At 46.8% G+C, this 25,907-nt stretch overlaps 18 non-coding genes across 18 annotated transcripts; 9 read left to right on the top strand and 9 right to left on the bottom strand.

The window, feature by feature from the left end:
• Nucleotides 1-881: 881 nt before the first annotated feature.
• On the bottom strand, nt 882-963 carry trnal-aag (transfer RNA leucine (anticodon AAG)). Its single transcript has one exon. It is a non-coding gene; the product is annotated as a tRNA-Leu (tRNA).
• Nucleotides 964-1,331: 368 nt separating this feature from the next.
• On the top strand, nt 1,332-1,405 carry trnai-aau (transfer RNA isoleucine (anticodon AAU)). Its single transcript has one exon. It is a non-coding gene; the product is annotated as a tRNA-Ile (tRNA).
• A 2,526-nt stretch (nt 1,406-3,931) lies between these two features.
• trnal-aag (transfer RNA leucine (anticodon AAG)) lies at nt 3,932-4,013 on the bottom strand. Its single transcript has one exon. It is a non-coding gene; the product is annotated as a tRNA-Leu (tRNA).
• Nucleotides 4,014-4,381: 368 nt separating this feature from the next.
• Nucleotides 4,382-4,455, top strand: trnai-aau (transfer RNA isoleucine (anticodon AAU)). Its single transcript has one exon. It is a non-coding gene; the product is annotated as a tRNA-Ile (tRNA).
• A 2,526-nt stretch (nt 4,456-6,981) lies between these two features.
• On the bottom strand, nt 6,982-7,063 carry trnal-aag (transfer RNA leucine (anticodon AAG)). Its single transcript has one exon. It is a non-coding gene; the product is annotated as a tRNA-Leu (tRNA).
• A 368-nt stretch (nt 7,064-7,431) lies between these two features.
• On the top strand, nt 7,432-7,505 carry trnai-aau (transfer RNA isoleucine (anticodon AAU)). The gene has a single exon. It is a non-coding gene; the product is annotated as a tRNA-Ile (tRNA).
• A 2,526-nt stretch (nt 7,506-10,031) lies between these two features.
• trnal-aag (transfer RNA leucine (anticodon AAG)) lies at nt 10,032-10,113 on the bottom strand. The gene has a single exon. It is a non-coding gene; the product is annotated as a tRNA-Leu (tRNA).
• A 368-nt stretch (nt 10,114-10,481) lies between these two features.
• On the top strand, nt 10,482-10,555 carry trnai-aau (transfer RNA isoleucine (anticodon AAU)). The gene has a single exon. It is a non-coding gene; the product is annotated as a tRNA-Ile (tRNA).
• A 2,526-nt stretch (nt 10,556-13,081) lies between these two features.
• On the bottom strand, nt 13,082-13,163 carry trnal-aag (transfer RNA leucine (anticodon AAG)). Its single transcript has one exon. It is a non-coding gene; the product is annotated as a tRNA-Leu (tRNA).
• Nucleotides 13,164-13,531: 368 nt separating this feature from the next.
• trnai-aau (transfer RNA isoleucine (anticodon AAU)) lies at nt 13,532-13,605 on the top strand. Its single transcript has one exon. It is a non-coding gene; the product is annotated as a tRNA-Ile (tRNA).
• Nucleotides 13,606-16,131: 2,526 nt separating this feature from the next.
• Nucleotides 16,132-16,213, bottom strand: trnal-aag (transfer RNA leucine (anticodon AAG)). The gene has a single exon. It is a non-coding gene; the product is annotated as a tRNA-Leu (tRNA).
• A 368-nt stretch (nt 16,214-16,581) lies between these two features.
• trnai-aau (transfer RNA isoleucine (anticodon AAU)) lies at nt 16,582-16,655 on the top strand. Its single transcript has one exon. It is a non-coding gene; the product is annotated as a tRNA-Ile (tRNA).
• Nucleotides 16,656-19,181: 2,526 nt separating this feature from the next.
• On the bottom strand, nt 19,182-19,263 carry trnal-aag (transfer RNA leucine (anticodon AAG)). The gene has a single exon. It is a non-coding gene; the product is annotated as a tRNA-Leu (tRNA).
• Nucleotides 19,264-19,631: 368 nt separating this feature from the next.
• Nucleotides 19,632-19,705, top strand: trnai-aau (transfer RNA isoleucine (anticodon AAU)). The gene has a single exon. It is a non-coding gene; the product is annotated as a tRNA-Ile (tRNA).
• A 2,526-nt stretch (nt 19,706-22,231) lies between these two features.
• Nucleotides 22,232-22,313, bottom strand: trnal-aag (transfer RNA leucine (anticodon AAG)). Its single transcript has one exon. It is a non-coding gene; the product is annotated as a tRNA-Leu (tRNA).
• Nucleotides 22,314-22,681: 368 nt separating this feature from the next.
• Nucleotides 22,682-22,755, top strand: trnai-aau (transfer RNA isoleucine (anticodon AAU)). Its single transcript has one exon. It is a non-coding gene; the product is annotated as a tRNA-Ile (tRNA).
• A 2,526-nt stretch (nt 22,756-25,281) lies between these two features.
• Nucleotides 25,282-25,363, bottom strand: trnal-aag (transfer RNA leucine (anticodon AAG)). Its single transcript has one exon. It is a non-coding gene; the product is annotated as a tRNA-Leu (tRNA).
• Nucleotides 25,364-25,731: 368 nt separating this feature from the next.
• On the top strand, nt 25,732-25,805 carry trnai-aau (transfer RNA isoleucine (anticodon AAU)). The gene has a single exon. It is a non-coding gene; the product is annotated as a tRNA-Ile (tRNA).
• The last annotated feature ends 102 nt before the right edge of the window (nt 25,806-25,907 follow it).

Raw genomic sequence — 25,907 nt, 5'->3', positions numbered from 1 at the left:
TTGACAGCAAAATAAACTGCTTTGTGGACAATGCCTGAAAAAGCGTGCGAAGGGGAGCAACAGGGCCACAGACCTGCAGTGCCATAGAGTTCAGAAAGAGGTGACGGCAAGTAAAAGTACTGCGGGCAGCCAGATCGGCAGCACATTGAAACCTTCGTGCAGAGGAAAGCAGGAAAGCTTCTTCCTACCTCGGAAAGCAGGGAAAATCCCAGGAATGTCCACATGATGACGTTTAAATTCCCATCTACCAAGTGGAAAGCCTCGATCCTCTTGCCAAATTCAAACTTTTCAAAGAAATGGTAGAGCTATGGTTCTTTGATTTGGCTGCATCAGAAGCAGATAAACTAGCAGTTCAAATGAAGATAGCTATGGCAATCGAAGGTCTTCAGAGGCCGAATAGCTGAGGCTTATCGGAAGATGATCAGAAAGATGGTAAGAAAATATAGAGCACTCGAGAAGCAGAAATCCATGCGAAACTCAATTTCAGAAGACATGGGTTGGAATTTCTGTGATATAGACAGCGGTGAAAAGAGAGAATGGAGCAATTTGTCAGTGGCTGTAGGGACAATGGCAAGGATTGAAACCTTTCTGAAATGGACTCATGTGAAAGAATTGCAGAGTTGCGAATGACAATGAAGATTTTCAAAATGCCCTGGTAGAATGTCTTGACATTGAAGTTTTATTGAAAGAGTAGCATAAATAGAAAGGTAACGCTCGCAGGCCAAGAGAGTTTGCGAGCATTAGCCATGTCTTCAAATACTGGCACAGGAGCCAAGGTGGTGAAAGCAAAGGGGCCGCAGGGAAGAAGTGGACTTGTCCCGGCGACAATGTGCCCAGCACAGCAGAATGAGTGTGCCCAAAAGGGACAGGGAGTCAAATGCTGGCAGCGGTGGGATTCGAACCCACGCCTCCGAAGAGACTGGAACCTTAATCCAGCGCCTTAGACCGCTCGGCCACGCTACCTTGCAGTCAAGGTTGTGGCTGTAAAGGAATTGATTGGTGATTGAAAGGTGCTTTTCTTCAGAATGATCCTGTGAATGGAGGTCTTTGCTTGGGAAGATGGAAGTGAGAGGAATTTGCAAGCACAATGCATTGAAAGTGCAGGCCGAGTGGTTGCATTGTTGAATTGGTAATGCAGGCTTTGTGGATAAATGGAGTTTGCAAAAGCCATTTGAAGATAGAAATCAAAGTCAAAGTGTGTGTGCATGTTGGAAATGTGAAAGAAAAAGAGCAAGTGTTGCTAAAACTCAGCATCTGTGGAGAGAGAAAGAGAGTGCTGATGAAAGGTGACAGACGTACAACATTAACATTAACAGGTAGTTGAGTGTCAAGGCCTGTTAGCTCAGATGGTTAGAGCGTGGTGCTAATAATGCCAAGGTCCTAGGTTCAATCCCCATACAGGCCAATAATTTAAGCGCAGGGGCAGTAATTGCCTTGCTTGGGTGCATTGCATTTACAATCCATGAGCAAATGCTAATACAAATCCCCCCACAACAGCTCAACCATTTTCCAATTCATTCACAAATGCAAATATGCCCCATTTCACCTTGGCTCACTCAAGGTGCTGTGAAACCATCATCCTTTGCTGGAAAACCCATCTGCTGCACCGATGTCATTTCAGGAAAGAGATCTGCCTTCCTTTACCTCTTCTGGCGCCTCCTGACCCACAGTACTTTTAACTGCCCTCTGAAATGGCCGAACTGGCCACTGACCTTTCAAGGGCAATTAAGGACGGACAATAAATGCTGCCTTTCTCACTGATGCCCCGTGAAAAAATAAACAAAAAATGTCAGTCTATTTGAACATTGCTTTGCATCTTTCTGCTGGCTTCCCTCCGTTCAAATCGCCAAATAACAAATTGCCACCCAGGAGAACTGAGTTTCTCACATGTTCCCTTTTATCTTCCTTCATGGGATGTTAGCATCGCTGGCCCATCAATATTTGCTCTTGAGAAGGTGGTGGTGGCGAGCCACCTTCTTGAACTTCTGCAGTCCATGTGCAGCCGGTACACCCAGTGCTGTTAGGGAGGGGCTTCCAGAATTGTGACTCAGTGACAGTGAAAGAACGGCGATATAATGCCACGTCAGGATGGTGTGTGCTTTGGTGGGGAACTTGTAGGTAGTGGTGTTCCCCATGCGACTGTTGCCCTTGTCATTTAAGGCGATCGAGGTGACGGGTTTGGAAGGTGCTGTCAAAGGAGACTGGGCTTTAGGGGTGATAATGAGGAGAAAGCTGGAGACTGCAGGAAGATATGAACGGACGAGTGACATCGGCAGAACAGCGGCAATTGGAATTCAATCCACAGAGGTGTGAGGGAACGCATTTGGGGAAGGCTAATAAGGCGAGGGAATACACAATAAATGGAAGAAGTATAAAGGAACAATGGCACCTTGGAGTGCAAGTCCACAGATCCCCGACGATGGTTGCTGTTGTCGTACGTCTTTCAGCGGGTATGTCGACAACTCGTATGCATCGTCAGGGAGGATATGATGTCGTCTGTCACGTGACATAGCAGTCGGAATCTGTTTGTTGAACGAGCAAGACGCTCTGGTGAAAACTCTCCAGCGATATTGATATTCTACTCTCATCGTCAAATCAAGAAGTCACAATATAGTTTACCTGTCCTACCTGCGTGATTGATTGGCGACTTTGTGTTTGAAGGATAGAGGGAACACAATGCGGTCACAGCGAACGATTTGTCGACGATTTGGACTTTTTACGGCACATCGGGAGAGCGTCACATTCAGCTTGGCACTGCAGCAGAATTCCGCGAGGGGCGCAGAAGCTGTCGACAGAGCTCCGAGAGGTGAAGCACTATCAGAAGGCAGTACTTCATTGGCGACAGTGAGTAGCTGCACTGAGGGGCCGGCGGTTCAGTAGCGAAGGGGTGTGATCGGTTGATTTGGGGCATGCCGCTGCAAGTTAATTCAAAGACAAGCTTGCAAAAGGCTGAAAAAGGCCAGTGCAGGTCGATTGAAAAGCAGGCTTAAAATAAAATGCTGCAAATAGCCATCACAGCCATTACAGCTATTTGAGGCATCCTGGTGCCATTGACAGCAAAATAAACTGCTTTGTGGACAATGCCTGAAAAAGCGTGCGAAGGGGAGCAACAGGGCCACAGACCTGCAGTGCCATAGAGTTCAGAAAGAGGTGACGGCAAGTAAAAGTACTGCGGGCAGCCAGATCGGCAGCACATTGAAACCTTCGTGCAGAGGAAAGCAGGAAAGCTTCTTCCTACCTCGGAAAGCAGGGAAAATCCCAGGAATGTCCACATGATGACGTTTAAATTCCCATCTACCAAGTGGAAAGCCTCGATCCTCTTGCCAAATTCAAACTTTTCAAAGAAATGGTAGAGCTATGGTTCTTTGATTTGGCTGCATCAGAAGCAGATAAACTAGCAGTTCAAATGAAGATAGCTATGGCAATCGAAGGTCTTCAGAGGCCGAATAGCTGAGGCTTATCGGAAGATGATCAGAAAGATGGTAAGAAAATATAGAGCACTCGAGAAGCAGAAATCCATGCGAAACTCAATTTCAGAAGACATGGGTTGGAATTTCTGTGATATAGACAGCGGTGAAAAGAGAGAATGGAGCAATTTGTCAGTGGCTGTAGGGACAATGGCAAGGATTGAAACCTTTCTGAAATGGACTCATGTGAAAGAATTGCAGAGTTGCGAATGACAATGAAGATTTTCAAAATGCCCTGGTAGAATGTCTTGACATTGAAGTTTTATTGAAAGAGTAGCATAAATAGAAAGGTAACGCTCGCAGGCCAAGAGAGTTTGCGAGCATTAGCCATGTCTTCAAATACTGGCACAGGAGCCAAGGTGGTGAAAGCAAAGGGGCCGCAGGGAAGAAGTGGACTTGTCCCGGCGACAATGTGCCCAGCACAGCAGAATGAGTGTGCCCAAAAGGGACAGGGAGTCAAATGCTGGCAGCGGTGGGATTCGAACCCACGCCTCCGAAGAGACTGGAACCTTAATCCAGCGCCTTAGACCGCTCGGCCACGCTACCTTGCAGTCAAGGTTGTGGCTGTAAAGGAATTGATTGGTGATTGAAAGGTGCTTTTCTTCAGAATGATCCTGTGAATGGAGGTCTTTGCTTGGGAAGATGGAAGTGAGAGGAATTTGCAAGCACAATGCATTGAAAGTGCAGGCCGAGTGGTTGCATTGTTGAATTGGTAATGCAGGCTTTGTGGATAAATGGAGTTTGCAAAAGCCATTTGAAGATAGAAATCAAAGTCAAAGTGTGTGTGCATGTTGGAAATGTGAAAGAAAAAGAGCAAGTGTTGCTAAAACTCAGCATCTGTGGAGAGAGAAAGAGAGTGCTGATGAAAGGTGACAGACGTACAACATTAACATTAACAGGTAGTTGAGTGTCAAGGCCTGTTAGCTCAGATGGTTAGAGCGTGGTGCTAATAATGCCAAGGTCCTAGGTTCAATCCCCATACAGGCCAATAATTTAAGCGCAGGGGCAGTAATTGCCTTGCTTGGGTGCATTGCATTTACAATCCATGAGCAAATGCTAATACAAATCCCCCCACAACAGCTCAACCATTTTCCAATTCATTCACAAATGCAAATATGCCCCATTTCACCTTGGCTCACTCAAGGTGCTGTGAAACCATCATCCTTTGCTGGAAAACCCATCTGCTGCACCGATGTCATTTCAGGAAAGAGATCTGCCTTCCTTTACCTCTTCTGGCGCCTCCTGACCCACAGTACTTTTAACTGCCCTCTGAAATGGCCGAACTGGCCACTGACCTTTCAAGGGCAATTAAGGACGGACAATAAATGCTGCCTTTCTCACTGATGCCCCGTGAAAAAATAAACAAAAAATGTCAGTCTATTTGAACATTGCTTTGCATCTTTCTGCTGGCTTCCCTCCGTTCAAATCGCCAAATAACAAATTGCCACCCAGGAGAACTGAGTTTCTCACATGTTCCCTTTTATCTTCCTTCATGGGATGTTAGCATCGCTGGCCCATCAATATTTGCTCTTGAGAAGGTGGTGGTGGCGAGCCACCTTCTTGAACTTCTGCAGTCCATGTGCAGCCGGTACACCCAGTGCTGTTAGGGAGGGGCTTCCAGAATTGTGACTCAGTGACAGTGAAAGAACGGCGATATAATGCCACGTCAGGATGGTGTGTGCTTTGGTGGGGAACTTGTAGGTAGTGGTGTTCCCCATGCGACTGTTGCCCTTGTCATTTAAGGCGATCGAGGTGACGGGTTTGGAAGGTGCTGTCAAAGGAGACTGGGCTTTAGGGGTGATAATGAGGAGAAAGCTGGAGACTGCAGGAAGATATGAACGGACGAGTGACATCGGCAGAACAGCGGCAATTGGAATTCAATCCACAGAGGTGTGAGGGAACGCATTTGGGGAAGGCTAATAAGGCGAGGGAATACACAATAAATGGAAGAAGTATAAAGGAACAATGGCACCTTGGAGTGCAAGTCCACAGATCCCCGACGATGGTTGCTGTTGTCGTACGTCTTTCAGCGGGTATGTCGACAACTCGTATGCATCGTCAGGGAGGATATGATGTCGTCTGTCACGTGACATAGCAGTCGGAATCTGTTTGTTGAACGAGCAAGACGCTCTGGTGAAAACTCTCCAGCGATATTGATATTCTACTCTCATCGTCAAATCAAGAAGTCACAATATAGTTTACCTGTCCTACCTGCGTGATTGATTGGCGACTTTGTGTTTGAAGGATAGAGGGAACACAATGCGGTCACAGCGAACGATTTGTCGACGATTTGGACTTTTTACGGCACATCGGGAGAGCGTCACATTCAGCTTGGCACTGCAGCAGAATTCCGCGAGGGGCGCAGAAGCTGTCGACAGAGCTCCGAGAGGTGAAGCACTATCAGAAGGCAGTACTTCATTGGCGACAGTGAGTAGCTGCACTGAGGGGCCGGCGGTTCAGTAGCGAAGGGGTGTGATCGGTTGATTTGGGGCATGCCGCTGCAAGTTAATTCAAAGACAAGCTTGCAAAAGGCTGAAAAAGGCCAGTGCAGGTCGATTGAAAAGCAGGCTTAAAATAAAATGCTGCAAATAGCCATCACAGCCATTACAGCTATTTGAGGCATCCTGGTGCCATTGACAGCAAAATAAACTGCTTTGTGGACAATGCCTGAAAAAGCGTGCGAAGGGGAGCAACAGGGCCACAGACCTGCAGTGCCATAGAGTTCAGAAAGAGGTGACGGCAAGTAAAAGTACTGCGGGCAGCCAGATCGGCAGCACATTGAAACCTTCGTGCAGAGGAAAGCAGGAAAGCTTCTTCCTACCTCGGAAAGCAGGGAAAATCCCAGGAATGTCCACATGATGACGTTTAAATTCCCATCTACCAAGTGGAAAGCCTCGATCCTCTTGCCAAATTCAAACTTTTCAAAGAAATGGTAGAGCTATGGTTCTTTGATTTGGCTGCATCAGAAGCAGATAAACTAGCAGTTCAAATGAAGATAGCTATGGCAATCGAAGGTCTTCAGAGGCCGAATAGCTGAGGCTTATCGGAAGATGATCAGAAAGATGGTAAGAAAATATAGAGCACTCGAGAAGCAGAAATCCATGCGAAACTCAATTTCAGAAGACATGGGTTGGAATTTCTGTGATATAGACAGCGGTGAAAAGAGAGAATGGAGCAATTTGTCAGTGGCTGTAGGGACAATGGCAAGGATTGAAACCTTTCTGAAATGGACTCATGTGAAAGAATTGCAGAGTTGCGAATGACAATGAAGATTTTCAAAATGCCCTGGTAGAATGTCTTGACATTGAAGTTTTATTGAAAGAGTAGCATAAATAGAAAGGTAACGCTCGCAGGCCAAGAGAGTTTGCGAGCATTAGCCATGTCTTCAAATACTGGCACAGGAGCCAAGGTGGTGAAAGCAAAGGGGCCGCAGGGAAGAAGTGGACTTGTCCCGGCGACAATGTGCCCAGCACAGCAGAATGAGTGTGCCCAAAAGGGACAGGGAGTCAAATGCTGGCAGCGGTGGGATTCGAACCCACGCCTCCGAAGAGACTGGAACCTTAATCCAGCGCCTTAGACCGCTCGGCCACGCTACCTTGCAGTCAAGGTTGTGGCTGTAAAGGAATTGATTGGTGATTGAAAGGTGCTTTTCTTCAGAATGATCCTGTGAATGGAGGTCTTTGCTTGGGAAGATGGAAGTGAGAGGAATTTGCAAGCACAATGCATTGAAAGTGCAGGCCGAGTGGTTGCATTGTTGAATTGGTAATGCAGGCTTTGTGGATAAATGGAGTTTGCAAAAGCCATTTGAAGATAGAAATCAAAGTCAAAGTGTGTGTGCATGTTGGAAATGTGAAAGAAAAAGAGCAAGTGTTGCTAAAACTCAGCATCTGTGGAGAGAGAAAGAGAGTGCTGATGAAAGGTGACAGACGTACAACATTAACATTAACAGGTAGTTGAGTGTCAAGGCCTGTTAGCTCAGATGGTTAGAGCGTGGTGCTAATAACGCCAAGGTCCTAGGTTCAATCCCCATACAGGCCAATAATTTAAGCGCAGGGGCAGTAATTGCCTTGCTTGGGTGCATTGCATTTGCAATCCATGAGCAAATGCTAATACAAATCCCCCCACAACAGCTCAACCATTTTCCAATTCATTCACAAATGCAAATATGCCCCATTTCACCTTGGCTCACTCAAGGTGCTGTGAAACCATCATCCTTTGCTGGAAAACCCATCTGCTGCACCGATGTCATTTCAGGAAAGAGATCTGCCTTCCTTTACCTCTTCTGGCGCCTCCTGACCCACAGTACTTTTAACTGCCCTCTGAAATGGCCGAACTGGCCACTGACCTTTCAAGGGCAATTAAGGACGGACAATAAATGCTGCCTTTCTCACTGATGCCCCGTGAAAAAATAAACAAAAAATGTCAGTCTATTTGAACATTGCTTTGCATCTTTCTGCTGGCTTCCCTCCGTTCAAATCGCCAAATAACAAATTGCCACCCAGGAGAACTGAGTTTCTCACATGTTCCCTTTTATCTTCCTTCATGGGATGTTAGCATCGCTGGCCCATCAATATTTGCTCTTGAGAAGGTGGTGGTGGCGAGCCACCTTCTTGAACTACTGCAGTCCATGTGCAGCCGGTACACCCAGTGCTGTTAGGGAGGGGCTTCCAGAATTGTGACTCAGTGACAGTGAAAGAACGGCGATATAATGCCACGTCAGGATGGTGTGTGCTTTGGTGGGGAACTTGTAGGTAGTGGTGTTCCCCATGCGACTGTTGCCCTTGTCATTTAAGGCGATCGAGGTGACGGGTTTGGAAGGTGCTGTCAAAGGAGACTGGGCTTTAGGGGTGATAATGAGGAGAAAGCTGGAGACTGCAGGAAGATATGAACGGACGAGTGACATCGGCAGAACAGCGGCAATTGGAATTCAATCCACAGAGGTGTGAGGGAACGCATTTGGGGAAGGCTAATAAGGCGAGGGAATACACAATAAATGGAAGAAGTATAAAGGAACAATGGCACCTTGGAGTGCAAGTCCACAGATCCCCGACGATGGTTGCTGTTGTCGTACGTCTTTCAGCGGGTATGTCGACAACTCGTATGCATCGTCAGGGAGGATATGATGTCGTCTGTCACGTGACATAGCAGTCGGAATCTGTTTGTTGAACGAGCAAGACGCTCTGGTGAAAACTCTCCAGCGATATTGATATTCTACTCTCATCGTCAAATCAAGAAGTCACAATATAGTTTACCTGTCCTACCTGCGTGATTGATTGGCGACTTTGTGTTTGAAGGATAGAGGGAACACAATGCGGTCACAGCGAACGATTTGTCGACGATTTGGACTTTTTACGGCACATCGGGAGAGCGTCACATTCAGCTTGGCACTGCAGCAGAATTCCGCGAGGGGCGCAGAAGCTGTCGACAGAGCTCCGAGAGGTGAAGCACTATCAGAAGGCAGTACTTCATTGGCGACAGTGAGTAGCTGCACTGAGGGGCCGGCGGTTCAGTAGCGAAGGGGTGTGATCGGTTGATTTGGGGCATGCCGCTGCAAGTTAATTCAAAGACAAGCTTGCAAAAGGCTGAAAAAGGCCAGTGCAGGTCGATTGAAAAGCAGGCTTAAAATAAAATGCTGCAAATAGCCATCACAGCCATTACAGCTATTTGAGGCATCCTGGTGCCATTGACAGCAAAATAAACTGCTTTGTGGACAATGCCTGAAAAAGCGTGCGAAGGGGAGCAACAGGGCCACAGACCTGCAGTGCCATAGAGTTCAGAAAGAGGTGACGGCAAGTAAAAGTACTGCGGGCAGCCAGATCGGCAGCACATTGAAACCTTCGTGCAGAGGAAAGCAGGAAAGCTTCTTCCTACCTCGGAAAGCAGGGAAAATCCCAGGAATGTCCACATGATGACGTTTAAATTCCCATCTACCAAGTGGAAAGCCTCGATCCTCTTGCCAAATTCAAACTTTTCAAAGAAATGGTAGAGCTATGGTTCTTTGATTTGGCTGCATCAGAAGCAGATAAACTAGCAGTTCAAATGAAGATAGCTATGGCAATCGAAGGTCTTCAGAGGCCGAATAGCTGAGGCTTATCGGAAGATGATCAGAAAGATGGTAAGAAAATATAGAGCACTCGAGAAGCAGAAATCCATGCGAAACTCAATTTCAGAAGACATGGGTTGGAATTTCTGTGATATAGACAGCGGTGAAAAGAGAGAATGGAGCAATTTGTCAGTGGCTGTAGGGACAATGGCAAGGATTGAAACCTTTCTGAAATGGACTCATGTGAAAGAATTGCAGAGTTGCGAATGACAATGAAGATTTTCAAAATGCCCTGGTAGAATGTCTTGACATTGAAGTTTTATTGAAAGAGTAGCATAAATAGAAAGGTAACGCTCGCAGGCCAAGAGAGTTTGCGAGCATTAGCCATGTCTTCAAATACTGGCACAGGAGCCAAGGTGGTGAAAGCAAAGGGGCCGCAGGGAAGAAGTGGACTTGTCCCGGCGACAATGTGCCCAGCACAGCAGAATGAGTGTGCCCAAAAGGGACAGGGAGTCAAATGCTGGCAGCGGTGGGATTCGAACCCACGCCTCCGAAGAGACTGGAACCTTAATCCAGCGCCTTAGACCGCTCGGCCACGCTACCTTGCAGTCAAGGTTGTGGCTGTAAAGGAATTGATTGGTGATTGAAAGGTGCTTTTCTTCAGAATGATCCTGTGAATGGAGGTCTTTGCTTGGGAAGATGGAAGTGAGAGGAATTTGCAAGCACAATGCATTGAAAGTGCAGGCCGAGTGGTTGCATTGTTGAATTGGTAATGCAGGCTTTGTGGATAAATGGAGTTTGCAAAAGCCATTTGAAGATAGAAATCAAAGTCAAAGTGTGTGTGCATGTTGGAAATGTGAAAGAAAAAGAGCAAGTGTTGCTAAAACTCAGCATCTGTGGAGAGAGAAAGAGAGTGCTGATGAAAGGTGACAGACGTACAACATTAACATTAACAGGTAGTTGAGTGTCAAGGCCTGTTAGCTCAGATGGTTAGAGCGTGGTGCTAATAACGCCAAGGTCCTAGGTTCAATCCCCATACAGGCCAATAATTTAAGCGCAGGGGCAGTAATTGCCTTGCTTGGGTGCATTGCATTTACAATCCATGAGCAAATGCTAATACAAATCCCCCCACAACAGCTCAACCATTTTCCAATTCATTCACAAATGCAAATATGCCCCATTTCACCTTGGCTCACTCAAGGTGCTGTGAAACCATCATCCTTTGCTGGAAAACCCATCTGCTGCACCGATGTCATTTCAGGAAAGAGATCTGCCTTCCTTTACCTCTTCTGGCGCCTCCTGACCCACAGTACTTTTAACTGCCCTCTGAAATGGCCGAACTGGCCACTGACCTTTCAAGGGCAATTAAGGACGGACAATAAATGCTGCCTTTCTCACTGATGCCCCGTGAAAAAATAAACAAAAAATGTCAGTCTATTTGAACATTGCTTTGCATCTTTCTGCTGGCTTCCCTCCGTTCAAATCGCCAAATAACAAATTGCCACCCAGGAGAACTGAGTTTCTCACATGTTCCCTTTTATCTTCCTTCATGGGATGTTAGCATCGCTGGCCCATCAATATTTGCTCTTGAGAAGGTGGTGGTGGCGAGCCACCTTCTTGAACTACTGCAGTCCATGTGCAGCCGGTACACCCAGTGCTGTTAGGGAGGGGCTTCCAGAATTGTGACTCAGTGACAGTGAAAGAACGGCGATATAATGCCACGTCAGGATGGTGTGTGCTTTGGTGGGGAACTTGTAGGTAGTGGTGTTCCCCATGCGACTGTTGCCCTTGTCATTTAAGGCGATCGAGGTGACGGGTTTGGAAGGTGCTGTCAAAGGAGACTGGGCTTTAGGGGTGATAATGAGGAGAAAGCTGGAGACTGCAGGAAGATATGAACGGACGAGTGACATCGGCAGAACAGCGGCAATTGGAATTCAATCCACAGAGGTGTGAGGGAACGCATTTGGGGAAGGCTAATAAGGCGAGGGAATACACAATAAATGGAAGAAGTATAAAGGAACAATGGCACCTTGGAGTGCAAGTCCACAGATCCCCGACGATGGTTGCTGTTGTCGTACGTCTTTCAGCGGGTATGTCGACAACTCGTATGCATCGTCAGGGAGGATATGATGTCGTCTGTCACGTGACATAGCAGTCGGAATCTGTTTGTTGAACGAGCAAGACGCTCTGGTGAAAACTCTCCAGCGATATTGATATTCTACTCTCATCGTCAAATCAAGAAGTCACAATATAGTTTACCTGTCCTACCTGCGTGATTGATTGGCGACTTTGTGTTTGAAGGATAGAGGGAACACAATGCGGTCACAGCGAACGATTTGTCGACGATTTGGACTTTTTACGGCACATCGGGAGAGCGTCACATTCAGCTTGGCACTGCAGCAGAATTCCGCGAGGGGCGCAGAAGCTGTCGACAGAGCTCCGAGAGGTGAAGCACTATCAGAAGGCAGTACTTCATTGGCGACAGTGAGTAGCTGCACTGAGGGGCCGGCGGTTCAGTAGCGAAGGGGTGTGATCGGTTGATTTGGGGCATGCCGCTGCAAGTTAATTCAAAGACAAGCTTGCAAAAGGCTGAAAAAGGCCAGTGCAGGTCGATTGAAAAGCAGGCTTAAAATAAAATGCTGCAAATAGCCATCACAGCCATTACAGCTATTTGAGGCATCCTGGTGCCATTGACAGCAAAATAAACTGCTTTGTGGACAATGCCTGAAAAAGCGTGCGAAGGGGAGCAACAGGGCCACAGACCTGCAGTGCCATAGAGTTCAGAAAGAGGTGACGGCAAGTAAAAGTACTGCGGGCAGCCAGATCGGCAGCACATTGAAACCTTCGTGCAGAGGAAAGCAGGAAAGCTTCTTCCTACCTCGGAAAGCAGGGAAAATCCCAGGAATGTCCACATGATGACGTTTAAATTCCCATCTACCAAGTGGAAAGCCTCGATCCTCTTGCCAAATTCAAACTTTTCAAAGAAATGGTAGAGCTATGGTTCTTTGATTTGGCTGCATCAGAAGCAGATAAACTAGCAGTTCAAATGAAGATAGCTATGGCAATCGAAGGTCTTCAGAGGCCGAATAGCTGAGGCTTATCGGAAGATGATCAGAAAGATGGTAAGAAAATATAGAGCACTCGAGAAGCAGAAATCCATGCGAAACTCAATTTCAGAAGACATGGGTTGGAATTTCTGTGATATAGACAGCGGTGAAAAGAGAGAATGGAGCAATTTGTCAGTGGCTGTAGGGACAATGGCAAGGATTGAAACCTTTCTGAAATGGACTCATGTGAAAGAATTGCAGAGTTGCGAATGACAATGAAGATTTTCAAAATGCCCTGGTAGAATGTCTTGACATTGAAGTTTTATTGAAAGAGTAGCATAAATAGAAAGGTAACGCTCGCAGGCCAAGAGAGTTTGCGAGCATTAGCCATGTCTTCAAATACTGGCACAGGAGCCAAGGTGGTGAAAGCAAAGGGGCCGCAGGGAAGAAGTGGACTTGTCCCGGCGACAATGTGCCCAGCACAGCAGAATGAGTGTGCCCAAAAGGGACAGGGAGTCAAATGCTGGCAGCGGTGGGATTCGAACCCACGCCTCCGAAGAGACTGGAACCTTAATCCAGCGCCTTAGACCGCTCGGCCACGCTACCTTGCAGTCAAGGTTGTGGCTGTAAAGGAATTGATTGGTGATTGAAAGGTGCTTTTCTTCAGAATGATCCTGTGAATGGAGGTCTTTGCTTGGGAAGATGGAAGTGAGAGGAATTTGCAAGCACAATGCATTGAAAGTGCAGGCCGAGTGGTTGCATTGTTGAATTGGTAATGCAGGCTTTGTGGATAAATGGAGTTTGCAAAAGCCATTTGAAGATAGAAATCAAAGTCAAAGTGTGTGTGCATGTTGGAAATGTGAAAGAAAAAGAGCAAGTGTTGCTAAAACTCAGCATCTGTGGAGAGAGAAAGAGAGTGCTGATGAAAGGTGACAGACGTACAACATTAACATTAACAGGTAGTTGAGTGTCAAGGCCTGTTAGCTCAGATGGTTAGAGCGTGGTGCTAATAACGCCAAGGTCCTAGGTTCAATCCCCATACAGGCCAATAATTTAAGCGCAGGGGCAGTAATTGCCTTGCTTGGGTGCATTGCATTTACAATCCATGAGCAAATGCTAATACAAATCCCCCCACAACAGCTCAACCATTTTCCAATTCATTCACAAATGCAAATCTGCCCCATTTCACCTTGGCTCACTCAAGGTGCTGTGAAACCATCATCCTTTGCTGGAAAACCCATCTGCTGCACCGATGTCATTTCAGGAAAGAGATCTGCCTTCCTTTACCTCTTCTGGCGCCTCCTGACCCACAGTACTTTTAACTGCCCTCTGAAATGGCCGAACTGGCCACTGACCTTTCAAGGGCAATTAAGGACGGACAATAAATGCTGCCTTTCTCACTGATGCCCCGTGAAAAAATAAACAAAAAATGTCAGTCTATTTGAACATTGCTTTGCATCTTTCTGCTGGCTTCCCTCCGTTCAAATCGCCAAATAACAAATTGCCACCCAGGAGAACTGAGTTTCTCACATGTTCCCTTTTATCTTCCTTCATGGGATGTTAGCATCGCTGGCCCATCAATATTTGCTCTTGAGAAGGTGGTGGTGGCGAGCCACCTTCTTGAACTACTGCAGTCCATGTGCAGCCGGTACACCCAGTGCTGTTAGGGAGGGGCTTCCAGAATTGTGACTCAGTGACAGTGAAAGAACGGCGATATAATGCCACGTCAGGATGGTGTGTGCTTTGGTGGGGAACTTGTAGGTAGTGGTGTTCCCCATGCGACTGTTGCCCTTGTCATTTAAGGCGATCGAGGTGACGGGTTTGGAAGGTGCTGTCAAAGGAGACTGGGCTTTAGGGGTGATAATGAGGAGAAAGCTGGAGACTGCAGGAAGATATGAACGGACGAGTGACATCGGCAGAACAGCGGCAATTGGAATTCAATCCACAGAGGTGTGAGGGAACGCATTTGGGGAAGGCTAATAAGGCGAGGGAATACACAATAAATGGAAGAAGTATAAAGGAACAATGGCACCTTGGAGTGCAAGTCCACAGATCCCCGACGATGGTTGCTGTTGTCGTACGTCTTTCAGCGGGTATGTCGACAACTCGTATGCATCGTCAGGGAGGATATGATGTCGTCTGTCACGTGACATAGCAGTCGGAATCTGTTTGTTGAACGAGCAAGACGCTCTGGTGAAAACTCTCCAGCGATATTGATATTCTACTCTCATCGTCAAATCAAGAAGTCACAATATAGTTTACCTGTCCTACCTGCGTGATTGATTGGCGACTTTGTGTTTGAAGGATAGAGGGAACACAATGCGGTCACAGCGAACGATTTGTCGACGATTTGGACTTTTTACGGCACATCGGGAGAGCGTCACATTCAGCTTGGCACTGCAGCAGAATTCCGCGAGGGGCGCAGAAGCTGTCGACAGAGCTCCGAGAGGTGAAGCACTATCAGAAGGCAGTACTTCATTGGCGACAGTGAGTAGCTGCACTGAGGGGCCGGCGGTTCAGTAGCGAAGGGGTGTGATCGGTTGATTTGGGGCATGCCGCTGCAAGTTAATTCAAAGACAAGCTTGCAAAAGGCTGAAAAAGGCCAGTGCAGGTCGATTGAAAAGCAGGCTTAAAATAAAATGCTGCAAATAGCCATCACAGCCATTACAGCTATTTGAGGCATCCTGGTGCCATTGACAGCAAAATAAACTGCTTTGTGGACAATGCCTGAAAAAGCGTGCGAAGGGGAGCAACAGGGCCACAGACCTGCAGTGCCATAGAGTTCAGAAAGAGGTGACGGCAAGTAAAAGTACTGCGGGCAGCCAGATCGGCAGCACATTGAAACCTTCGTGCAGAGGAAAGCAGGAAAGCTTCTTCCTACCTCGGAAAGCAGGGAAAATCCCAGGAATGTCCACATGATGACGTTTAAATTCCCATCTACCAAGTGGAAAGCCTCGATCCTCTTGCCAAATTCAAACTTTTCAAAGAAATGGTAGAGCTATGGTTCTTTGATTTGGCTGCATCAGAAGCAGATAAACTAGCAGTTCAAATGAAGATAGCTATGGCAATCGAAGGTCTTCAGAGGCCGAATAGCTGAGGCTTATCGGAAGATGATCAGAAAGATGGTAAGAAAATATAGAGCACTCGAGAAGCAGAAATCCATGCGAAACTCAATTTCAGAAGACATGGGTTGGAATTTCTGTGATATAGACAGCGGTGAAAAGAGAGAATGGAGCAATTTGTCAGTGGCTGTAGGGACAATGGCAAGGATTGAAACCTTTCTGAAATGGACTCATGTGAAAGAATTGCAGAGTTGCGAATGACAATGAAGATTTTCAAAATGCCCTGGTAGAATGTCTTGACATTGAAGTTTTATTGAAAGAGTAGCATAAATAGAAAGGTAACGCTCGCAGGCCAAGAGAGTTTGCGAGCATTAGCCATGTCTTCAAATACTGGCACAGGAGCCAAGGTGGTGAAAGCAAAGGGGCCGCAGGGAAGAAGTGGACTTGTCCCGGCGACAATGTGCCCAGCACAGCAAAATGAGTGTGCCCAAAAGGGACAGGGAGTCAAATGCTGGCAGCGGTGGGATTCGAACCCACGCCTCCGAAGAGACTGGAACCTTAATCCAGCGCCTTAGACCGCTCGGCCACGCTACCTTGCAGTCAAGGTTGTGGCTGTAAAGGAATTGATTGGTGATTGAAAGGTGCTTTTCTTCAGAATGATCCTGTGAATGGAGGTCTTTGCTTGGGAAGATGGAAGTGAGAGGAATTTGCAAGCACAATGCATTGAAAGTGCAGGCCGAGTGGTTGCATTGTTGAATTGGTAATGCAGGCTTTGTGGATAAATGGAGTTTGCAAAAGCCATTTGAAGATAGAAATCAAAGTCAAAGTGTGTGTGCATGTTGGAAATGTGAAAGAAAAAGAGCAAGTGTTGCTAAAACTCAGCATCTGTGGAGAGAGAAAGAGAGTGCTGATGAAAGGTGACAGACGTACAACATTAACATTAACAGGTAGTTGAGTGTCAAGGCCTGTTAGCTCAGATGGTTAGAGCGTGGTGCTAATAACGCCAAGGTCCTAGGTTCAATCCCCATACAGGCCAATAATTTAAGCGCAGGGGCAGTAATTGCCTTGCTTGGGTGCATTGCATTTACAATCCATGAGCAAATGCTAATACAAATTCCCCCACAACAGCTCAACCATTTTCCAATTCATTCACAAATGCAAATATGCCCCATTTCACCTTGGCTCACTCAAGGTGCTGTGAAACCATCATCCTTTGCTGGAAAACCCATCTGCTGCACCGATGTCATTTCAGGAAAGAAACCTGCCTTCCTTTACCTCTTCTGGCGCCTCCTGACCCACAGTACTTTTAACTGCCCTCTGAAATGGCCGAACTGGCCACTGACCTTTCAAGGGCAATTAAGGACGGACAATAAATGCTGCCTTTCTCACTGATGCCCCGTGAAAAAATAAACAAAAAATGTCAGTCTATTTGAACATTGCTTTGCATCTTTCTGCTGGCTTCCCTCCGTTCAAATCGCCAAATAACAAATTGCCACCCAGGAGAACTGAGTTTCTCACATGTTCCCTTTTATCTTCCTTCATGGGATGTTAGCATCGCTGGCCCATCAATAATTGCTCTTGAGAAGGTGGTGGTGGCGAGCCACCTTCTTGAACTACTGCAGTCCATGTGCAGCCGGTACACCCAGTGCTGTTAGGGAGGGGCTTCCAGAATTGTGACTCAGTGACAGTGAAAGAACGGCGATATAATGCCACGTCAGGATGGTGTGTGCTTTGGTGGGGAACTTGTAGGTAGTGGTGTTCCCCATGCGACTGTTGCCCTTGTCATTTAAGGCGATCGAGGTGACGGGTTTGGAAGGTGCTGTCAAAGGAGACTGGGCTTTAGGGGTGATAATGAGGAGAAAGCTGGAGACTGCAGGAAGATATGAACGGACGAGTGACATCGGCAGAACAGCGGCAATTGGAATTCAATCCACAGAGGTGTGAGGGAACGCATTTGGGGAAGGCTAATAAGGCGAGGGAATACACAATAAATGGAAGAAGTATAAAGGAACAATGGCACCTTGGAGTGCAAGTCCACAGATCCCCGACGATGGTTGCTGTTGTCGTAAGTCTTTCAGCGGGTATGTCGATAACTCGTATGCATCGTCAGGGAGGATATGATGTCGTCTGTCACGTGACATAGCAGTCGGAATCTGTTTGTTGAACGAGCAAGACGCTCTGGTGAAAACTCTCCAGCGATATTGATATTCTACTCTCATCGTCAAATCAAGAAGTCACAATATAGTTTACCTGTCCTACCTGCGTGATTGATTGGCGACTTTGTGTTTGAAGGATAGAGGGAGCACAATGCGGTCACAGCGAACGATTTGTCGAAGATTTGGACTTTTTACGGCACATCGGGAGAGCGTCACATTCAGCTTGGCACTGCAGCAGAATTCCGCGAGGGGCGCAGAAGCTGTCGACAGAGCTCCGAGAGGTGAAGCACTATCAGAAGGCAGTACTTCATTGGCGACAGTGAGTAGCTGCACTGAGGGGCCGGCGGTTCAGTAGCGAAGGGGTGTGATCGGTTGATTTGGGGCATGCCGCTGCAAGTTAATTCAAAGACAAGCTTGCAAAAGGCTGAAAAAGGCCAGTGCAGGTCGATTGAAAAGCAGGCTTAAAATAAAATGCTGCAAATAGCCATCACAGCCATTACAGCTATTTGAGGCATCCTGGTGCCATTGACAGCAAAATAAACTGCTTTGTGGACAATGCCTGAAAAAGCGTGCGAAGGGGAGCAACAGGGCCACAGACCTGCAGTGCCATAGAGTTCTGAAAGAGGTGACGGCAAGTAAAAGTACTGCGGGCAGCCAGATCGGCAGCACATTGAAACCTTCGTGCAGAGGAAAGCAGGAAAGCTTCTTCCTACCTCGGAAAGCAGGGAAAATCCCAGGAATGTCCACATGATGACGTTTAAATTCCCATCTACCAAGTGGAAAGCCTCGATCCTCTTGCCAAATTCAAACTTTTCAAAGAAATGGTAGAGCTATGGTTCTTTGATTTGGCTGCATCAGAAGCAGATAAACTAGCAGTTCAAATGAAGATAGCTATGGCAATCGAAGGTCTTCAGAGGCCGAATAGCTGAGGCTTATCGGAAGATGATCAGAAAGATGGTAAGAAAATACAGAGCACTCGAGAAGCAGAAATCCATGCGAAACTCAATTTCAGGAGACATGGGTTGGAATTTCTGTGATATAGACAGCGGTGAAAAGAGAGAATGGAGCAATTTGTCAGTGGCTGTAGGGACAATGGCAAGGATTGAAACCTTTCTGAAATGGACTCATGTGAAAGAATTGCAGAGTTGCGAATGACAATGAAAATTTTCAAAATGCCCTGGTAGAATGTCTTGACATTGAAGTTTTATTGAAAGAGTAGCATAAATAGAAAGGTAACGCTCGCAGGCCAAGAGAGTTTGCGAGCTTTAGCCATGTCTTCAAATACTGGCACAGGAGCCAAGGTGGTGAAAGCAAAGGGGCCGCAGGGAAGAAGTGGACTTGTCCCGGCGACAATGTGCCCAGCACAGCAGATTGAGTGTGCCCAAAAGGAACAGGGAGTCAAATGCTGGCAGCGGTGGGATTCAAACCCACGCCTCCGAAGAGACTGGAACCTTAATCCAGCGCCTTAGACCGCTCGGCCACGCTACCTTGCAGTCAAGGTTGTGGCTGTAAAGGAATTGATTGGTGATTGAAAGGTGCTTTTCTTCAGAATGATCCTGTGAATGGAGGTCTTTGCTTGGGAAGATGGAAGTGAGAGGAATTTGTAAGCACAATGCATTGAAAGTGCAGGCCGAGTGGTTGCATTGTTGAATTGGTAATGCAGGCTTTGTGGATAAATGGAGTTTGCAAAAGCCATTTGAAGATAGAAATCAAAGTCAAAGTGTGTGTGCATGTTGGAAATGTGAAAGAAAAAGAGCAAGTGTTGCTAAAACTCAGCATCTGTGGAGAGAGAAAGAGAGTGCTGATGAAAGGTGACAGACGTACAACATTAACATTAACAGGTAGCTGAGTGTCAAGGCCTGTTAGCTCAGATGGTTAGAGCGTGGTGCTAATAACGCCAAGGTCCTGGGTTCAATCCCCATACAGGCCACTAATTTAAGCACAGGGGCAGTAATTGCCTTGCTTGGGTGCATTGCATTTACAATCCATGAGCAAATACTAATACAAATTCCCCCACAACAGCTCAACCATTTTCCAATTCATTCACAAATGCAAATATGCCCCATTTCACCTTGGCTCACTCAAGGTGCTGTGAAACCATCATCCTTTGCTGGAAAACCCATCTGCTGCACCGATGTCATTTCAGGAAAGAAACCTGCCTTCCTTTACCTCTTCTGGCGCCTCCTGACCCACAGTACTTTTAACTGCCCTCTGAAATGGCCGAACTGGCCACTGACCTTTCAAGGGCAATTAAGGACGGACAATAAATGCTGCCTTTCTCACTGATGCCCCGTGAAAAAATAAACAAAAAATGTCAGTCTATTTGAACATTGCTTTGCATCTTTCTGCTGGCTTCCCTCCGTTCAAATCGCCAAATAACAAATTGCCACCCAGGAGAACTGAGTTTCTCACATGTTCCCTTTTATCTTCCTTCATGGGATGTTAGCATCGCTGGCCCATCAATAATTGCTCTTGAGAAGGTGGTGGTGGTGAGCCACCTTCTTGAACTACTGCAGTCCATGTGCAGCCGGTACACCCAGTGCTGTTAGGGAGGGGCTTCCAGAATTGTGACTCAGTGACAGTGAAAGAACGGCGATATAATGCCACGTCAGGATGGTGTGTGCTTTGGTGGGGAACTTGTAGGTAGTGGTGTTCCCCATGCGACTGTTGCCCTTGTCATTTAAGGCGATCGAGGTGACGGGTTTGGAAGGTGCTGTCAAAGGAGACTGGGCTTTAGGGGTGATAATGAGGAGAAAGCTGGAGACTGCAGGAAGATATGAACGGACGAGTGACATCGGCAGAACAGCGGCAATTGGAATTCAATCCACAGAGGTGTGAGGGAACGCATTTGGGGAAGGCTAATAAGGCGAGGGAATACACAATAAATGGAAGAAGTATAAAGGAACAATGGCACCTTGGAGTGCAAGTCCACAGATCCCCGACGATGGTTGCTGTTGTCGTACGTCTTTCAGCGGGTATGTCGACAACTCGTATGCATCGTCAGGGAGGATATGATGTCGTCTGTCACGTGACATAGCAGTCGGAATCTGTTTGTTGAACGAGCAAGACGCTCTGGTGAAAACTCTCCAGCGATATTGATATTCTACTCTCATCGTCAAATCAAGAAGTCACAATATAGTTTACCTGTCCTACCTGCGTGATTGATTGGCGACTTTGTGTTTGAAGGATAGAGGGAGCACAATGCGGTCACAGCGAACGATTTGTCGAAGATTTGGACTTTTTACGGCACATCGGGAGAGCGTCACATTCAGCTTGGCACTGCAGCAGAATTCCGCGAGGGGCGCAGAAGCTGTCGACAGAGCTCCGAGAGGTGAAGCACTATCAGAAGGCAGTACTTCATTGGCGACAGTGAGTAGCTGCACTGAGGGGCCGGCGGTTCAGTAGCGAAGGGGTGTGATCGGTTGATTTGGGGCATGCCGCTGCAAGTTAATTCAAAGACAAGCTTGCAAAAGGCTGAAAAAGGCCAGTGCAGGTCGATTGAAAAGCAGGCTTAAAATAAAATGCTGCAAATAGCCATCACAGCCATTACAGCTATTTGAGGCATCCTGGTGCCATTGACAGCAAAATAAACTGCTTTGTGGACAATGCCTGAAAAAGCGTGCGAAGGGGAGCAACAGGGCCACAGACCTGCAGTGCCATAGAGTTCTGAAAGAGGTGACGGCAAGTAAAAGTACTGCGGGCAGCCAGATCGGCAGCACATTGAAACCTTCGTGCAGAGGAAAGCAGGAAAGCTTCTTCCTACCTCGGAAAGCAGGGAAAATCCCAGGAATGTCCACATGATGACGTTTAAATTCCCATCTACCAAGTGGAAAGCCTCGATCCTCTTGCCAAATTCAAACTTTTCAAAGAAATGGTAGAGCTATGGTTCTTTGATTTGGCTGCATCAGAAGCAGATAAACTAGCAGTTCAAATGAAGATAGCTATGGCAATCGAAGGTCTTCAGAGGCCGAATAGCTGAGGCTTATCGGAAGATGATCAGAAAGATGGTAAGAAAATACAGAGCACTCGAGAAGCAGAAATCCATGCGAAACTCAATTTCAGGAGACATGGGTTGGAATTTCTGTGATATAGACAGCGGTGAAAAGAGAGAATGGAGCAATTTGTCAGTGGCTGTAGGGACAATGGCAAGGATTGAAACCTTTCTGAAATGGACTCATGTGAAAGAATTGCAGAGTTGCGAATGACAATGAAAATTTTCAAAATGCCCTGGTAGAATGTCTTGACATTGAAGTTTTATTGAAAGAGTAGCATAAATAGAAAGGTAACGCTCGCAGGCCAAGAGAGTTTGCGAGCTTTAGCCATGTCTTCAAATACTGGCACAGGAGCCAAGGTGGTGAAAGCAAAGGGGCCGCAGGGAAGAAGTGGACTTGTCCCGGCGACAATGTGCCCAGCACAGCAGATTGAGTGTGCCCAAAAGGAACAGGGAGTCAAATGCTGGCAGCGGTGGGATTCGAACCCACGCCTCCGAAGAGACTGGAACCTTAATCCAGCGCCTTAGACCGCTCTGCCACGCTACCTTGCAGTCAAGGTTGTGGCTGTAAAGGAATTGATTGGTGATTGAAAGGTGCTTTTCTTCAGAATGATCCTGTGAATGGAGGTCTTTGCTTGGGAAGATGGAAGTGAGAGGAATTTGTAAGCACAATGCATTGAAAGTGCAGGCCGAGTGGTTGCATTGTTGAATTGGTAATGCAGGCTTTGTGGATAAATGGAGTTTGCAAAAGCCATTTGAAGATAGAAATCAAAGTCAAAGTGTGTGTGCATGTTGGAAATGTGAAAGAAAAAGAGCAAGTGTTGCTAAAACTCAGCATCTGTGGAGAGAGAAAGAGAGTGCTGATGAAAGGTGACAGACGTACAACATTAACATCAACAGGCAGTTGAGTGTCAAGGCCTGTTAGCTCAGATGGTTAGAGCGTGGTGCTAATAATGCCAAGGTCCTGGGTTCAATCCCCATACAGGCCACTAATTTAAGCACAGGGGCAGTAATTGCCTTGCTTGGGTGCATTGCATTTACAATCCATGAGCAAATACTAATACAAATTCCCCCACAACAGCTCAACCATTTTCCAATTCATTCACAAATGCAAATATGCCCCATTTCACCTTGGCTCACTCAAGGTGCTGTGAAACCATCATCCTTTGCTGGAAAACCCATCTGCTGCACCAATGTCATTTCAGGAAAGAAACCTGCCTTCCTTTACCTCTTCTGGCGCCTCCTGACCCACAGTACTTTTAACTGCCCTCTGAAATGGCCGAACTGGCCACTGACCTTTCAAGGGCAATTAAGGACGGACAATAAATGCTGCCTTTCTCACTGATGCCCCGTGAAAAAATAAACAAAAAATGTCAGTCTATTTGAACATTGCTTTGCATCTTTCTGCTGGCTTCCCTCCGTTCAAATCGCCAAATAACAAATTGCCACCCAGGAGAACTGAGTTTCTCACATGTTCCCTTTTATCTTCCTTCATGGGATGTTAGCATCGCTGGCCCATCAATAATTGCTCTTGAGAAGGTGGTGGTGGCGAGCCACCTTCTTGAACTACTGCAGTCCATGTGCAGCCGGTACACCCAGTGCTGTTAGGGAGGGGCTTCCAGAATTGTGACTCAGTGACAGTGAAAGAACGGCGATATAATGCCACGTCAGGATGGTGTGTGCTTTGGTGGGGAACTTGTAGGTAGTGGTGTTCCCCATGCGACTGTTGCCCTTGTCATTTAAGGCGATCGAGGTGACGGGTTTGGAAGGTGCTGTCAAAGGAGACTGGGCTTTAGGGGTGATAATGAGGAGAAAGCTGGAGACTGCAGGAAGATATGAACGGACGAGTGACATCGGCAGAACAGCGGCAATTGGAATTCAATCCACAGAGGTGTGAGGGAACGCATTTGGGGAAGGCTAATAAGGCGAGGGAATACACAATAAATGGAAGAAGTATAAAGGAACAATGGCACCTTGGAGTGCAAGTCCACAGATCCCCGACGATGGTTGCTGTTGTCGTACGTCTTTCAGCGGGTATGTCGACAACTCGTATGCATCGTCAGGGAGGATATGATGTCGTCTGTCACGTGACATAGCAGTCGGAATCTGTTTGTTGAACGAGCAAGACGCTCTGGTGAAAACTCTCCAGCGATATTGATATTCTACTCTCATCGTCAAATCAAGAAGTCACAATATAGTTTACCTGTCCTACCTGCGTGATTGATTGGCGACTTTGTGTTTGAAGGATAGAGGGAGCACAATGCGGTCACAGCGAACGATTTGTCGAAGATTTGGACTTTTTACGGCACATCGGGAGAGCGTCACATTCAGCTTGGCACTGCAGCAGAATTCCGCGAGGGGCGCAGAAGCTGTCGACAGAGCTCCGAGAGGTGAAGCACTATCAGAAGGCAGTACTTCATTGGCGACAGTGAGTAGCTGCACTGAGGGGCCGGCGGTTCAGTAGCGAAGGGGTGTGATCGGTTGATTTGGGGCATGCCGCTGCAAGTTAATTCAAAGACAAGCTTGCAAAAGGCTGAAAAAGGCCAGTGCAGGTCGATTGAAAAGCAGGCTTAAAATAAAATGCTGCAAATAGCCATCACAGCCATTACAGCTATTTGAGGCATCCTGGTGCCATTGACAGCAAAATAAACTGCTTTGTGGACAATGCCTGAAAAAGCGTGCGAAGGGGAGCAACAGGGCCACAGACCTGCAGTGCCATAGAGTTCTGAAAGAGGTGACGGCAAGTAAAAGTACTGCGGGCAGCCAGATCGGCAGCACATTGAAACCTTCGTGCAGAGGAAAGCAGGAAAGCTTCTTCCTACCTCGGAAAGCAGGGAAAATCCCAGGAATGTCCACATGATGACGTTTAAATTCCCATCTACCAAGTGGAAAGCCTCGATCCTCTTGCCAAATTCAAACTTTTCAAAGAAATGGTAGAGCTATGGTTCTTTGATTTGGCTGCATCAGAAGCAGATAAACTAGCAGTTCAAATGAAGATAGCTATGGCAATCGAAGGTCTTCAGAGGCCGAATAGCTGAGGCTTATCGGAAGATGATCAGAAAGATGGTAAGAAAATACAGAGCACTCGAGAAGCAGAAATCCATGCGAAACTCAATTTCAGGAGACATGGGTTGGAATTTCTGTGATATAGACAGCGGTGAAAAGAGAGAATGGAGCAATTTGTCAGTGGCTGTAGGGACAATGGCAAGGATTGAAACCTTTCTGAAATGGACTCATGTGAAAGAATTGCAGAGTTGCGAATGACAATGAAAATTTTCAAAATGCCCTGGTAGAATGTCTTGACATTGAAGTTTTATTGAAAGAGTAGCATAAATAGAAAGGTAACGCTCGCAGGCCAAGAGAGTTTGCGAGCTTTAGCCATGTCTTCAAATACTGGCACAGGAGCCAAGGTGGTGAAAGCAAAGGGGCCGCAGGGAAGAAGTGGACTTGTCCCGGCGACAATGTGCCCAGCACAGCAGATTGAGTGTGCCCAAAAGGAACAGGGAGTCAAATGCTGGCAGCGGTGGGATTCGAACCCACGCCTCCGAAGAGACTGGAACCTTAATCCAGCGCCTTAGACCGCTCTGCCACGCTACCTTGCAGTCAAGGTTGTGGCTGTAAAGGAATTGATTGGTGATTGAAAGGTGCTTTTCTTCAGAATGATCCTGTGAATGGAGGTCTTTGCTTGGGAAGATGGAAGTGAGAGGAATTTGTAAGCACAATGCATTGAAAGTGCAGGCCGAGTGGTTGCATTGTTGAATTGGTAATGCAGGCTTTGTGGATAAATGGAGTTTGCAAAAGCCATTTGAAGATAGAAATCAAAGTCAAAGTGTGTGTGCATGTTGGAAATGTGAAAGAAAAAGAGCAAGTGTTGCTAAAACTCAGCATCTGTGGAGAGAGAAAGAGAGTGCTGATGAAAGGTGACAGACGTACAACATTAACATCAACAGGCAGTTGAGTGTCAAGGCCTGTTAGCTCAGATGGTTAGAGCGTGGTGCTAATAATGCCAAGGTCCTGGGTTCAATCCCCATACAGGCCACTAATTTAAGCACAGGGGCAGTAATTGCCTTGCTTGGGTGCATTGCATTTACAATCCATGAGCAAATACTAATCCAAATTCCCCCACAACAGCTCAACCATT

This window comes from Heterodontus francisci, chromosome 34, assembly GCF_036365525.1.
Source record: "Heterodontus francisci isolate sHetFra1 chromosome 34, sHetFra1.hap1, whole genome shotgun sequence".
NCBI lineage: Eukaryota > Metazoa > Chordata > Chondrichthyes > Heterodontiformes > Heterodontidae > Heterodontus > Heterodontus francisci.
This window is presented reverse-complemented; position numbering and strand designations above follow the sequence as displayed.